Genomic DNA, 16,252 nt, shown 5'->3' on the forward strand with positions numbered 1-16,252 from the left:
TTTCAGCATTGTCATTGTGCAGTTCATCTGTTGTTCTTCGCTTTTTGCGTGCGTGCACTTCCACAAAGTCTGAAGGTTAGAAGGCACCGATTCTAAATGATCTTCAGCGACAACGTCTGAGACACATTCGGGGGGAAACGTGTCATACAATTTCACTTTTCCCGGCCAATTATCACTCAGCAGCTTTCCCAGTCTGAGGAATTCCTTGTATACTTCCTCGAATTTGGTTTCATTCACAAGTTTTGCCATTTCAAGACACAGATGGAGAAAGAGTAGAGATTTCTCAGGTGTCCCCAGCAGGTAAAGATAATCCTGTGGACTTTTGAGGGTCCACTAGCAAATCCCGTAGACACTCTTAGGTGTCTACCAGCAATAAAATGTTAGTATAAGAAACAAACAAAGGCGATACTAACGGCTGTAGGCCTAGCGTATCGCCCTTGTAATTACAAATGACTTACCTGGATAAAGCACTATGGAAAATAAAGTGACTGTTTATGGTAGCAAGCAATTAACTACTATTACTAATGAATAAGCATAAATATAAATCGCTAAAAACATATCAATCAAATTCACAATTCATCATCAATAATACACGACACGAAACATTAACACACGAGCCGCCATCTTTTCCACTCGGCAACATACTGTATATTTAATAACGATTCACATAAAAGTGTACTGTTTACCTGTCATGTTATGGTATCACTGCTTTCATTCCTGGTTATCTCAATAATTATCCGTCTTACTCTTAATTCAAAATCAAATTCTTCAAATAAGATATTTCATGCAATGTGCTTGGTAAATATTCTTTCAATTTATAACATTATAAAGTTTTAATTTAAGAAATACCTTAAAATTTCCTTCTTCGATTGTAGCAAGGTAATATTTACAGCTTTTGAAATGTTATTTCTAAACATAAAGACAGTATAATTCTGATATATAATAAAGATAAACAACTGTACATTTATATTCATTATTAATTTTGTCAATTAAATAAACTATTTATATAAAATTCCCTTTTAAACTGTATGAACAAACACACATCCAAAGCTATTTCATTCTTATTAATCGCATTCATATAATAGCTTTCATTTACGTCCTCATCAAGTTCATAAATTATGTAAAAAAAGAAAATACGTCATTTGCCTTTCCGTTACTCGTTGTGTTCGGTGCTTGCTGGGTTTAACGGTTTTTGTCTTAAGCAATAAAAATTTTTGTCTTAAGCAGTAAAAATATGGATGCCAATAGCGTGAAATTCACGTCACCTTCGAAGAAGTCTACCGCAAAAGTGGCAACTGCAGTTAAAAAACAGAAAGGATCGCCACCGAAAAGAACAAAACTCCCTAAACCCGTGGCAGAGATGGTAATAACAGCAATTCAAGAGTTAAAAGACCGTAAGGGATCAAACCTCCAAGCTATTAAAAATTATATCGGCAATACATTTAACGTAGATGCAAAGCGATTGTCACCATATATCAAGAGATTCCTGGCCAATGGAACTGAAAAAGGCATATTAGTCCTGGTAAAAGGAAAAGGTACCGGTCGTACCTTCAAGATAGGAGCTGAGACAAAGAAAGAACTGGCTGCAAAAGCAAAAAAGCAGAAAGCACTGGCTGCAAAACCAAAAAAAAAGGAGAAGGATCTTCAGAAAAAAAAGTCACCGGTTAAGAAGACTAAACCTAAGAAAATTGCCATCAAAAAGAAAACTGCTAACGACACAAAAGTGAAGTCTAAATCAAAGAAAGCCACAAAGGTGAATAAGACTAAACCAAAGAAAGTGGAAAAATCAAAAACCAAGGCAAAGAAGGTTGAAAAAGTAGCTAAAAAGAAAGTCAAGCAGGTAGCCAAGAAAGCGACAAAGGCATCCACAAAGAAAGGAAAGAAAAAGTAAGATTCTATGTTCGCCACTGACTGTTTTTAAAATTATAGTTAAAAGAAACGCACCTAGCATTTTTAGAAACTCTACGTTTTCAAACATGATTTGTATTGTCATTTTTCAGGCTTCGCGTGTTTAGCTATATCAAAATTTCAGTTGCATGTTCTTTTTTCTTATTTTTTTTTTATTATCAGTGAATATTTATTTATAAATATATATATATTGTAAATGAAGGCATGTAAAATAAAATTGTTTTGCTTACAATATGATTTTGGTTATATTCACTTAGCGAGAAAAATAGGCGTAAATCTTAATTTACTTTTAGCAAAAAAAAAATAAAATAATAATAAAAATAAAGTGAAAATAAAATAAAGATATTGAGGATTTCGAAAATATTTATATATTAAGTGTTAAATTTATTTGGAAAATGATAATTAAAATGTGTTCGAGATCGCGAATAATTTATTATTATTATTATTATTATTATTATTGCAACATGATCCCGAATGATGTCCACAGATTCACCTATGAAGACCTAATCTTGGTAACTTTTTAAAGTGGAATGTGTCCAGACAATAATCATCATAATAAATTACTAAACTGCTTACGCTGATAAATATTTTTCAATTTTCCGAATATTCGGTTTATATGTATGCTCACGTGCTTCTTATTTAAACTGTAATTTGGTACTTTTCGGTAATAATATTTGAGTCTTTTCTTCCCACACTATTTTTATAATCTGAATAATTAACATAATTCTGTGGGATTAATAGACTCATTGCATTAATTATAATGCAATGAGTCTATTAGATTCATAATTGCAATCAGTTAACAATGTATAAAAGTTTACTATTTTAAGCAAGTAAAAAATGTACACACAGTGACTGGAATGAACTTACGTAATATAAACTTCTCTAAAGAAAAGTTAACTATTATTCACAAGAGCTCATTTATTGTATAAAATTATTAAACATTTTGAAATGCTATATGTTAAAAAGATGAACGTTATTAATTATACAAGATGTGTGCTGTATTTTAAATGTTACATCTTATGAACGTTTTCAAGGACATGAGGCATCGATAACATTCTTTCATGGAGACTATTAGGAACTGCATTTAAAAAAGTGGTAGTTTGAAATAAGTTTAAAGTGGTAACGATTAATTCTTTAGAAATCATTAAATATTAAGTCTTTGCTTAATATTAAGCACCAAAATAGAATTCTTGAAATTCCTCAGTTTTAGTGATAAACACGAACCAAATAATATATAAATCAGTTTTTAAGGCGTCGTGGAAGTTTCTTGAAACATGCAAGCATTATTAAAAAAAAAAAAAAAATCGAAGGGTGACAGGTCGCTGGATGTGGTCACCAGGAAATTGGGCCTTTTTCCAACTACCCAACCTCTTCAAGAAACGAACATCCTGTAGACGTACATTTCTCGACATTTATGTGTGTGTTTTTACAGTAGGCAAGATAGGTATATGAAAAGGTAGGTGTGGCCATACTGTTAATCTTCATCCGTTATATCTGCTTTTTCATATATCTACCTACATATGACAAACGTATATCTCTATATATTGAATACTAAAGGGTACGTTTTTCATATATCGCCATTACTTGCGATATATGACAAACTCTCGCTTTGAAATTCAATTTCAAAGCGAGATCTAGACTTTTGAACTTATTTAATTTTATTTGCAAACAGTTTTCACTTATTTTACTCATTGAACTTCCGCTTCTCAAATAGGGTAAGAGATTCACTAACTGCAACATGTCAGAGTTTTTTTTCTATTGTTTTTTTTTTAAATCTTGAACATTAGAAAAAGGAAAATATTTGGATTCTGATTACGATGTAAACTAGTTGTAATACGTAATAAAATAGCAATATAAACATAAACTGAGTTGGCCTAATATCAGTGCCGGCTCGTGGCTTGAAATCATGGGGGTGCTGCTACTTTCGAAATATACATACACACTCTAAGTACAGTGTATACGTGTTTTGATAAAATATCAAAATTATGGTAAAAAAAAAAAAAAAAATTAAACATGAAAAAATATTGTTTATTATCGATAAAATTTAGTTTGGTATAATTCAAAATTACTTAAAAATAAAATATATTTTATTTTTAAGCGTATGGACAAGCAGTGTGTGGTGTGGTGTGGTGCCACATCCCGGAGGGGGAGGGACAGGGGCTCTTCACCCAAAGAAAGGAAAAAACACTAGAAAATTTTCCAAAAATCTTTTCCTAATTAAAATTCATTTTTTAAATATTTATTTATGTTGTGTCGTGTCTTCTATTTCTATACTACTTATGAATTAGCGATCATTGCAGATGCTCAGTCATAGGTCGTATCAGTGGCGCACTCAGGATTTAATCTTGGAGGGGGCCGGGCACTCAAGATTTAATCTGGGGGGGGGGAGAGCACTCATGATTTAATCTTGGGGGTACGAGTTGAGTAGACGATTTGAGAATACATACTACGCATTGCATACGAGCTATGACTGAGCATCTGCAGTGATCGCCAATAAGAGATCCCGTGATCTCCTCTGGCTCGGCTCGGTTAAACGAAGTTGCGCCTGAGCACTACTTCGTTAGCCTTGCGTTGACAGCGGCCAGGATTGCCGAAAGCTATTGGGTATTCTCAACTTATGTGACCGCTAATTCATAAGTAGCCTAGAAATAGAAGACACTATACAACATAAATTTAAAAAAAAAAAAGAATTTTAATTAGGAAAAGATTTTGGGAAATTTTTCTAGTGTTTTTTCCCTTTTTCTATTTTTTTTGGGGGGGCCCCCTTGACCCTCTTCCTGGGTGCGCCAATGGGTCTTATGCGATGCGTAGTTTGTATTCTCAAATCGTCTACCTAACACGCCCCCCTTCCCTAATATTAAATCCCGAGTGTGCTACTATGGTGTGGTGTTATCTTTCATTCATGATTCACTCTAAACTGAATGAATAAGTTAAAAAGAAAACTATCTATGTTACATAACTGTCATTTCCGATAAGTAGAAAGGGTGTACCAACTTCTGGTTCTTTACCTACACACACACACACACACACACACGCACACACATTTTCTCAACGTGGGACAATTTGAAAATGTACATGTACATATTTATATTATACTTTTTCAGAACTGGGCTGACTATTATGCTAGGGGGGGGCATCAAAAACGTTGAGAAACACTGTCCTATAGAATATACTTTATAAAGAAGTTACAAAAATAGTCAATATTATCATAAATTAATCAACGAGGAGTTTATAAACAAGATCCAATTAAGGTTATAATTGTCAATTACTTGATAATCCATTCATGGGGGGGGGTCAACATCTTGTTTCAAAGAACCTACAAGATTCGTGGGCTTTTTGAAACAGGATTTTATTGAGCTCCATTAGACATGCCCATTGATTTTTGTATTGCGAGGTTTTGCAATTTGGTAGGTGCGCTACTGCCTTCACTCATTCATCTAGACTGAAAATAAGTTCAATTCCGGCATATTTGCTTCCCTTCAAGAAAAGAGTATGAAATTGTGTGTAGGCGGGTGTCTGTATTTATTATTATTGTTGTAAATACCTCTATGCTTTGAATCAGGAGAATGAAACAGTGTAACAGGCTTAATACCCTTTGTAACTTTGCTTAAGTTAGTTAAATTTAAAAAAAAAGAAAAGAAAGAAACAATGAAAAGGTGTCAAAGTTGAAAAAAATTCCCAGATGAGTCTTTGACTCCATGAGGTCTTGGGGTAATAATAATAATAATAATTAGGGTGATGAAATCAGGTGACAATCTGTACTGAATGTAATTTATTCTTTTGGTATGAAAAAAAATAATGGTTGCTTGACAATAATATTCATTAATATTTATAACAGGAATAGGATAGGTTTATTGAGATCGAAATGTTTATGATAAAGAAAACATTTCTTATAATTCTTGAAATTTCTTTACTTACTTATAAGACATAATTACCAACTAAAAGGCACGTTACGTCGCTGTCAGGATGGCCGAGCGGTCTAAGGCGCTGCGTTCAGGTCGCAGTCCGGTCTTCCGGGCGTGGGTTCGAATCCCACTCCTGACAAGTTTTTTTTTTTTTTTCCCTTTCACTCCTTCTCTCTGATTTATTCCCTTTTTTCTTGTAAACTATTGATATAATGTCAACTACTTCTATTTTTCATTATAAAAATTCTAAAACCTCCCTATTTTTAAAATAGCTACTTCTTGTTTGAACTCTTTAGGTAGGCTTCGAAAGGTGCTCTAACAAGAAAAGTAACATGGTTTTACGTAAAACAAATAACAGAGTAAAATAAGCTAAACGCACTTTCGGAGGCTTAATTAAAACAGTTTGTTGATAATTTTAAAATTGTAATTGAGAAATGAACTAATGTTATTTATTGGAAATTAGCTATTTTTAGTTATAATTTGCATTTTCGGCAACTACTAGTTGATTGCTTTGTGCTTTATAAGTTGTTATTTATGCTGTATTAGATGCTAGTTGAAAGTCGAGTAAAATATTGAAAGGTTTTGAAAGTTTATTTTTCACTTGGTTAGAATATAATAAATTTAGTTTAATCCTTTTATCCAAGTGTGAGCAAACAAAGTTTGCGCCTGAAGTATCTTCAGGACTGGGGTAAGGTGGTACAACACCAGGGAGACTCCTTGCATAATAATAATAATGTAATAATTTTGCATTTAATGTACTAAGAGTTATCATAGTTATCTAGTGTTTTAACAGATGATATTAGTATTATATTTACAGATAAGATTTTATTTTAAAAACTACCGGTATCAATAAATTTTTGTACATATTATATTATACAAATACTCTGAAATTTAAATGAGATATATGGAATTTTTAGTTGAAGAGTTGTTATTTTAGTTGTTATTTTATATTATTTTGTTATTTATTTATTTTATTATTATTATTATTATTATTATTATTATATTTATTTTTTTTTTTTGAGAGAGAGAGAAAACGAGTGATATCTTTACTGTTATTTGAAGCTTATAAGTGAATAAAAAATTAGTGATGTATGTGTGTAATATTATATACATATATATGGATTATATATTTTATTAATGAGATTAATAAAAAGTGTGGATGTTAAGATGGGAAGAACAACAGGCCATTCCTGGAAATTGTATAAAGATGTTGTAAAGAAGGGTGTGAGGAGTAAATCTTTTGCATGGAGAGTTGTTAGTGAGTGGAATCCATTGCCAGAGTGCATTGTGAATGCATGGAGTGTAAATAACTTAAAGTTCATTATGATAAACATGTTGGTGGTGGAGTGATCCTCCCACAACGTCTGTTGACTCCATGGAGTTTACCAAAATAATAATAATATATAATGATAAAAGTACTATTCAGGAGTTGGCAGATTATTATTATTATATCACACCTCTAGGGAGTCCAAAGACTCATCAAGGGAGGGCATCAATTCTACAACTCTAATCTCACTACTCCACCAACCTTCATCATCTAACACCAACGCCATCTACCACCACTAGTGCTTTCACAGACAATCACAAACATCCATGGTGGGATTCGAATCTGTAGCCTTTTGACTGGAGAGCAAATACGCTAACCACTCAGCCAACCAGGTCGGCCGATGATGAAGATGAAATAATCTGCTATTTAGGACAATGAATATAAGATGCTACAGAAGATAATGTCAATGAGTAGAACATGTAAAACATGATTACATAAGTGTAAGTTTAATGAGAAGCAGAAGCAGAATACCCACAAAAATAGTGGAAACAGTGAACAATGAACTGAAATTATAAGATAAAGCAAATCACAGTCAGTAATTAAAGAGGAATATTTTAAAAGCTGCAAAAAAATTTTCTAAACACTTGGTTTGCAGCTGTTAAAATAAAGTTTTAACATGAGCACAGTTATCAAAGAAATTATTCTGGAGGAAGGCTGCAGAAGAGGTTAGTGAAGATCTCAAATATGTGGGAAGGAACATTAAACAGAATTAGACCAAGGACCTTCAGTTTTTATAGACAATCACCATGGTTATTAATTATTTTATGTAAGAGAATTTGAATGTAAACTATGGATTGTGGCCCTGGCAGAGGGTCAATTTGGAATGTAAATCTGTTGGATTGTAACAGGAAGAGATTCTAGAAAGTGGAAGAAAGGAAAGATGCCACATATATAGGATATATATACTATTCATTCATTCGCATAACATTATTAATATCTAGCCTAATCATAGTTTTCACTTCTAACCCTGTAGAAGCAATTGTTTTGCCTGTAACATTATCATTTATCATCCCTTCCAGGCAGTGGTGTAACTAGAGCTTTTGCCGCCCGGGGCGGACCCTAAGTTTGCTGCCCCTCTCAATACACACCAAAAATACTACAAAAAGTCAAAATGACATATAAGAAAATAAATTAAACTTTAATTTCAACATTCTAAAATGTTATTTTTCTTGCTTTTCTGTTAGCAAATTCATCGATGACATTGGCGAAGTCTATTTCATAATAATGTAGGTAATTCTTAATCTATTTTATTTAGAAAAACTCCTCTCACAACTAGCAACACTTACAGCAATTGCGAGGAAAATTCGCAGTAGTATTACAATATTTGGAAATGAGTTCTCGAGTCTGTAATTTAGAATTAACAGCAAAAGTTCAAAAAGGTTCAAAGTGCCGTCCCCCTCTGCTCCTCCCTAGCTACGTCTCTGCTTCCAAAGATTGCATAGCATTATTCAAACTATATGATACACACTAACTAAGTGTGATTAAATATTATTATTACTATATGGACTTCTCCAGAGAGCTTCAGACTCCCATATTATCATACCTCTACTTAAACTTGTTCACTGATAAAGTACACACAACCAGTGGCGCACTCAGGATTTAATCTTGGAGGGGGCCCGAGCACTCAAGATTTAATCTTGGGGTGGGCCGAGTTGTGTAGACGATTTATGAATACATACTAAGCATTGCATACGACCTATGACTGAGCATCTGCAGTGATCGCCAATACATGACAGAAATAGAAGAGACAACATAAATTTTAAAAAAAATGAATTTTAATTAGGAAAAGATTTTTGGAAAATTTTCTAGTGTTTATTTCCTTTTTCTTTGGGGGGGGGGGGGCCTTGGCTCCCTCCCTGGGTGCGCCACTGCTCACAACTACTTCCAGCAACTCATTCCACTTATTCATTGTTCTCCAGGAAGGAAAATAAATAAATAAATCTGGTCTTCATGCCTGTGCAAATTACACAGTTTTCAGGAGTGATCTCGTAACTCATACACTCCATTTCACTACAGGCAAAAAAAAATGTAGTTGGCTTTTCTAAATACTGTAATTACCTATCTTTCTAATGGCATTTTTCTTTCTCAGTTTACAGAGAACCTTTCTGCATGTGTAGATACATTCAGAAACTTTCCCCCCACCCACCCCCCTCTCCTCAACAATGTCCTGTCCTGTCAGGTGTCTTCTCCCTCAAGGAGATTGACTACCATGTGTCTCCACCATGTCCTATTCTGTGCTTCTCTGCTGCATTCCTCATATGAGAGATAGGTCCAGTCTTCTATATTTTTCATCCACTCCAGTCTTTGTCTTCCTCTTTCCCTCAACAGCTCCTTCGAGAAGTGTCCTTTGTAGGCAGTTATGTCTCAGAATATGTCCAAAATATCTGACTTTTCTCTTTTTAATTTCTTTCATCAGGCTCCTGTTGATGCATGCCATCTCTAGTACCTCTTCATTTGTCTTTTTTTTCTTTCCATGGTATTCTCATAATTCTTCGCAGCATTCACATTTTAAAGGCCTCCAGTTTTTTCACACTCAGATTGGAGAGTGTCCATGTCTCTACTCCATCTAACAATGTAGACCATATGTAGCATTTGGAGATTCTTAGTCTTGTTTTCAGATTTAATTCTCTAGATGTTAATAGATTTTTCTTACTGTTGAAAGTTGACCTAGCGATTTCAATCCTTTTTCTAATTTCATCTTCTGTCCTGCCATTCTCTGTGATCAAGTGTCCGAGGTGTATGTATTTTTGCACCTGTTTTAATTTATTTCCTTTTATATCGATGCATATTTTTGGTATTTTCTTTTCTCTTGAAATTATCATGATTTTTGTCTTTTTAAAGTTGAAACTGAGGCCATACTGTTCGTTATACTCGAGGGTTTCATCTGTAAGAGTTTTGAGGTCACGTTTGTTTTCAGCTAGAAAAACCGTGTCATCTGCATATCTTAGGTTATTAATATTTCTGCCCCCTACAGTGATTCCTTTGAGGTTACTAATTTTATTAAATATTTCTTCTGTGTATAGGTTAAAGAGAATCAGAGAAAAGACACAGCCTTGTCTCACGCCTTTCTGAACTGGGAATTCTTCTGAGGTCTCTCTATTTATTCTCAAAGACGCAGTCTGTTCCCAGTAAAGATTAGTTAATAGCCTAATGTCTTTTCCATCCATGCCTATTTTTGAAAGGATTTCAATTAATTGTTCATGTTGGACATTGTCGAATGCCTTTTTGTAATCTATGAAGCAGAGGTACACATCTTTTTGTTTATCTAGATATCTTTCTATGGTGATGGTTCTGACGTTGAAAATACCTTCTCTTGTACCTACATTTTCCTTGAAGCCACTTTGTGTATCATTTATTTCTATGTTTATTTTTCTTTTATTTCTTTCAAGAATAACGTATAGAAGGACTTTTGATACTTTACTGATGAGGCTGATTGTCCTGAACTCTTCACATCTTGTAGCTTTTGTTTTTTTTTGGAATTGGAACGAAAATTGAGTGATTAATATCTTTGGGTAGAAATCCAGTCTCGTATATCTCATTTCATCTTCCTTATACCCTCTTTTACCTTGCGGTGTCGAGGGTCCATTGATCATTGGACCTCACTCCGTTTACAGGATAAGGTGGTCAGCCTTATGCTCCTATGTATCCTATGGCCTGTAGTGTTGAGTTCTCAAGGCCAGTTTGCCTGCTTTGCAGGATGAAAAACCCCAGAATAAACTGGGGGAAAAACCCTGCTATCCACGCCCAAGACTGGCTAACTTGGCTATGGCTGAGGAAGATCCTTCAGCTCCTCACGTCACCGACGGGAATCGAACCTAGGACACTCCTTCCCCAGGCATATGGTTGCGAAGCGCGTCTCGTATATTTTATATTTTATTGCATAATTTTGTTAGAAATTTCAGTCCTTCATCAAGAGCCCTCAAACATTCTGCCAAGATGTTATCTATTCCTGCAGCTTTATGCAGTTTTAGTTTTCTGACAGCATTTTCAACTTCACAGAGTAAAATGGATGGTCCTTCTAAATCTTTCCATGATTTCTTTTTTTTTATCCATTAGAATATGGTCTCTAATGACACTTGCATGGCTTGCTGTATTTGTCCTGCTTGTCATTTCTCTGATCTTTTCATGCATTTCTCTGCTTTGTGTTTTCTATCAAGGTTTTCTATATCTATACATTTATATTTAATCCATTCCTCTTTGGTTTTCCTGCATTTTTTTTTTATTTCTTTATTCATGCTTTTATATTCAGGTTTGTTCTTTAACTTTTTTCTTTGTTCCATCAATGTCAGTATTTTTTCATTCATCCAAGGTTTATCCTTTCCCTTTTTAATTGTGGGAGTGTATTTTTGGCTGCTTTATTGATGCTATTTGCCAGTTCATGTTAATTTCATCAATTGGCATTCTATTTTCTGTGTGAGTTGTGGTGTCAGACTTGTTAAGGGATTTTGTGAATTCTTTTATAAAGCAGTCTTTAACTTCTTGGTTGTTAAGTAAGTCTGTATTATAAGTTTCTCTTATGAATGGTTGGCTTGGTATCTTAAGTTTTATTTTGATTTTTGCAATCACTGGGTTGTGGTCTGATCCTATGTCTGCTCCATGATATGTTTTTGTTTGTGTTATTGCATTTCGGAATCTTTTGCTTATTATTATATAGTCAATTTGATTTCTATAGATGTCCCTAAGGCTTGTCCCACTTTTACATTTAGGTCACCTATCAGTATTATAACATCATCTGACTTAGCACTGGAGATTGCAGTTTGGATGTCTTCATAAAATTGTTCAAACTTTTTATCTGGGTGATCTTGGGTTGGAGCATATGCTTGGATAATATACAGGTTGAATGGTTGTGCAGTTATTTTGGCTGTTATGATTCTGTCATTTATGGGCCAATATCCCTGTAGAGATTTTGCAATTCTATTACTTAGAAATGACAAGCGCGCTACTCCATTAAGGTGTAAGTCACTGCCAGAGTAGATTATAGTGTGATTTTTTCTTCTTATTATACCTGTATCTGTCCACCTCACTTCACTGATACCTGCAATATCGGCCTTCATCACTTCTAATTCCTGGAGTAGGTTATCTAATTTGCCTGCCTCGTAGAGTGTTCTGATGTTCCATGTTACTATTTTCAAGAGATTGCTCCTGGTTTTCAGACAAGGGATATCTGAGAATATCCTCCCTGGAGGGTTTGGGATATTATTTTCATACACTACCTTAGTAGTTCTTGTCTTTCAATTCCCAGTTTCAAGCTCTTCTTCCCTGTAGCTATAAGAGCTGATGGTTGCAGGGGTCCCAACCACATCTCTGACTTCATATTGTGACATGGTGTGTTTCATGGTTGACAATGGATAAATACGTGGTGAGGCTCCGATCTCTTCCACGACGACTGGCCACAAGTCCCTTAGATGTCAGCAGTGTGCCCTTGATGTGCCGCACATCTTGCTATCATGCCCTTGATGCCATTGATCAGTCAGTGTTGATTCTTTTGCCATCTTGGCCATTCCAGACTTCGTGCACATAAGGGGTGACAATATGGTATCATAAAAGCCCTTGTTAACAGAGCCACCATATCCTCTGTTCAAACAGGCTTTGATCACAGCTGAGCTGTATCCTTTATTTGTTGTACCTTCTATTCAATGGCTATAGTGCCAAAAAAATTAATGAGATAATTGTTCCTTTTATCCCCTCACATCCCTTTCAACATACATATTATACAGTAATGCTATTACTATTATCTATTTATCTGAAATACTTCAGATAAATAAATTATAAATAAAGTTAGAACTTTAAAGTGAACATTTTCACATATGTCATTGTTGAGATGAAGAGAATCAAAGACTATGAACTTAGGAAAACTAATATGCAGATTAGAGATAGAGGATGAACATTGAGTTTGGAGCTAAGCTATTTATAATTATAATGTGAATCCGCAAAGTTTTAGGGTTTGACTTTTACCACATGTAATTTGTTTCTTTATTATTATTATTATTATTATTATTATTATTCAGGCCTCCATGGAATCAAAAGACTCATCGTGGGAGGTCCTTCCTAGGAAACACAAAGTCCACACCACTTCTTGAACCCACTAACTGTTCGTGCTCTCACCACTCTATCAGGCAATGCATTCCACGGTTCAACCACCCTCCACACAAAGAAACCACTCCTCACCCTCTTGCTCACAGCTTCCTTTTGTAGCTTCCATCCCTGGAAGTTATGAAAGGAAGTCACCAAGCGAAAGAACTCTCCAGAGTCAACCCTATAACTACCTCTAAACAATTTAAAAGTCTCATTGATATCACCTCTCCTTCTTCTCTCTACCAAACTTTGCAATCCACATTCCCTCAGCCAATCCTCATAACTAACATTGTACAGTCTTGAAACATTCATTGTTATCTGCCTCTGTACCCTTTCCACAGTTAATTTATCCCCTTCAAATCCTTGGGACCAAATTTGAGAACAGTAGTCTAAGCGTGGTCTGAACAGGGTCTTATACAATGGAATGATAACTCTTTTATCTCTGCAGGTCAGCATCATTCTTAGTATTGCAGCAATCCTCTGGGTTACCTTCATCACCTTTGCAATATGTTCCCTGAATTTCAGGTTTCTATCAATCACTCCCAGATCTCTTTTCTTCCCTACTTTCTCCAGTACAGCTCCTCCAATCAAGTATGCAGCCTCCCATTAATGTATCCCAAACTTCAAGACTTTACATTTTGCTGCATTAAACTGCTACCTCATTCATTTGCCCATCTGTCTAGTTTATTCAAATCCTCTTGCAGGGCTGCCACATCTAATTAATAACCCTTCCCAGCTTCACATCATATACAAATAACTGAATATCCCCTGCAATCCACTGACAATGTCATTGATATAAAGTTTAAACAATACAGATCCCAATACTGAACCCTGTGGGACCCCCACTTGTAACCTTCTGCCTCCTTGACACTTGTTAAATCTTGAATGGGAAATTCTATAATTTTTTGAACTTTATTCAGGATTCAACAAGAATTAGAAAACAATTAAGAAATACTTGAGCTTTAGTATAGATACTGATTGTGAAAAGAGTATATAGAACGAATATTTTATGTAAAGATACAAAGCATAAATCCAAATGTCAAATTTTTCTGTGTAAAGAATTATGTTTAAGTAAGTTGTAATGACTATATTATGTTCTATGCGAAACGTATGTAATCTACAGTTCAAGGTGCTTGGACGAGCATTACGCTTGTGGCAGTGTAAATTATCGGAAAGCGGCTCACACTTGAATTCGCAGAAGAGTCAAACCTAAGGAGATGCAGTGACCCGGATGGACTAGCAGGAAAGGAAGATGAGTGTTGGGCAAAGATTCATAAAAGAAAAGACGGCACTAAGGGTGCAAAATAAAAAGGATTTGCTCCCCTTGCAGAGGACTCTTTTTTGGCTTTTTTGATCGTCGCTTTTTCGCCCTTGCTCGTGTCTTGACTGTTTGGCTTTTGACCTGCTCTTCGTGGATGAGCGGTTCTATCTCGCCTCGTGATGGATATAGGATAGCCCATAGATGTTCAATATTGGCAGCCGAAGTTCCTGTGTATGTGACCACTGAGATGGTGATGTGGAATAGAACAACCGCAATGGAACCAGACCAACGTGGACAGATCACCAGCCGTACTGAAGGGGCAGACAAGACGAATGGCATGTATGACCACGTGTGTAAAGGTAATTCTACAATGTTCCTGACCCAGTTTTCAAGGAAGGAATACCTTGCACTGTATGCAGAATGCGGACTATCTTGGTAAAGTACTATTTTATTCTCCTTTATGTTAATAGAGAAGCATGCTGTGAAATAAGTGTGAATTGCAGTTAAGTATTAATTGTGAAAGGACATTCTAGTAAGGAACTTTAAGTGATTAGCATTAACTGCAAAGGTTTAGCTCTATCAGTAACTTTGTCTCAGATTGTGAATTAGGTAGAGTGTGATATTGTGTACAGTCAATTGAGTGAAATTGTGAAGGAGCTTATGTTAGATTTTCAATTAAGTTCTAAATATCAATAATAGGTCCTCACCTGAGTCTGACTTTAATCTAATAATGAGAATGAATGTAACCATGTACAAGTTAGTGATCTTAATAAAATGTGCTTTATGTTTTAACCTAAAAATAGTCTGTGCCTGAATTCAACTCATCACTCATAAAGTTCGGAACCTAATGCGGGGTATAATTGAGTATATAAGCCACGATTGCAAGCATCATTGAGTGTAATTAGTTTAGATAATTAGGTGCTGAAGGATAAGCATTAGGATAATCACCTCTGTATAATTTCTGAGAGAAGTTCCGTTCCCTGGTTAAGGATTCCTCCTAACCTAAGGATATTGGCTGGCACAGCAGAACAAATAAATTTGCCAGTATCTGACGGGGAAACAACTCCAGACAGTTAATACAAAGGATTTGTCTCCAACAAAGAGATAGGCCCTTTGTCTGAGAGTTCGATACACATGATTACTCTAAGTATTCGTCCAAGTTGTTAGATAGCCTTCTGAGTTTAGCACCATAGCTTATGTTAAGATAGGATTTTGAAGGCAGTCAGTCTAAGTCAGAATTAAAGTAAATCGATTAAAGCAAGGACAAGATAAAGTTAATAATAATAACAAACCAAAAAAGGAGAAAATAAAAAATTCCCCCCACACACAACTCTCTGATTCTTATCATACAGCCAATCCTGAATCCAGTTGATTAACTCCACCATATGCTGCAACTTAAATATCAGCTTATCATGTGGCACCCTGTCAAATGCCTTTGCAAAATCCAAAAATAAAAAAAATGGCAGTATATGCCTTTCCCTCATCAACTGCTCTTGTAACTGTATTATAAAAGGCAATCATATTACTAAAGCAAGAGCATCCCTTAACAAATCCATGTTGATTCTCACAGATAACATTACCTCATCTGCCCAACGCTGTATTTGGTCCCTCACTAATTTCTCCAAGATCTTGACAACTACTGATGAAACACAAACTAGCCTATAATTAGACACTTCCAGTCTGCTACAGCCCTTATGCAATGGCACTATCTTACCTTCCTTCCATCCCTTGGGTACCTTTCCCATAGCAAGACTTTCATTGAAAAGCCGGGTCAAT

General features: G+C 35.1%; 1 non-coding gene across 1 annotated transcript; it reads left to right on the forward strand.

Annotated features, from left to right (window-relative positions):
- The first annotated feature begins 5,868 nt into the window (after positions 1-5,868).
- On the forward strand, positions 5,869-5,952 carry TRNAL-CAG (transfer RNA leucine (anticodon CAG)). The gene has a single exon. It is a non-coding gene; the product is annotated as a tRNA-Leu (tRNA).
- Positions 5,953-16,252: the final 10,300 nt, after the last annotated feature.

This window comes from Typopeltis vanoorti, chromosome 7, assembly GCF_054136105.1.
Source record: "Typopeltis vanoorti isolate ZY-2024b chromosome 7, IOZ_Tvanoo_1.0, whole genome shotgun sequence".
Lineage (NCBI taxonomy): Eukaryota > Metazoa > Arthropoda > Arachnida > Uropygi > Thelyphonidae > Typopeltis > Typopeltis vanoorti.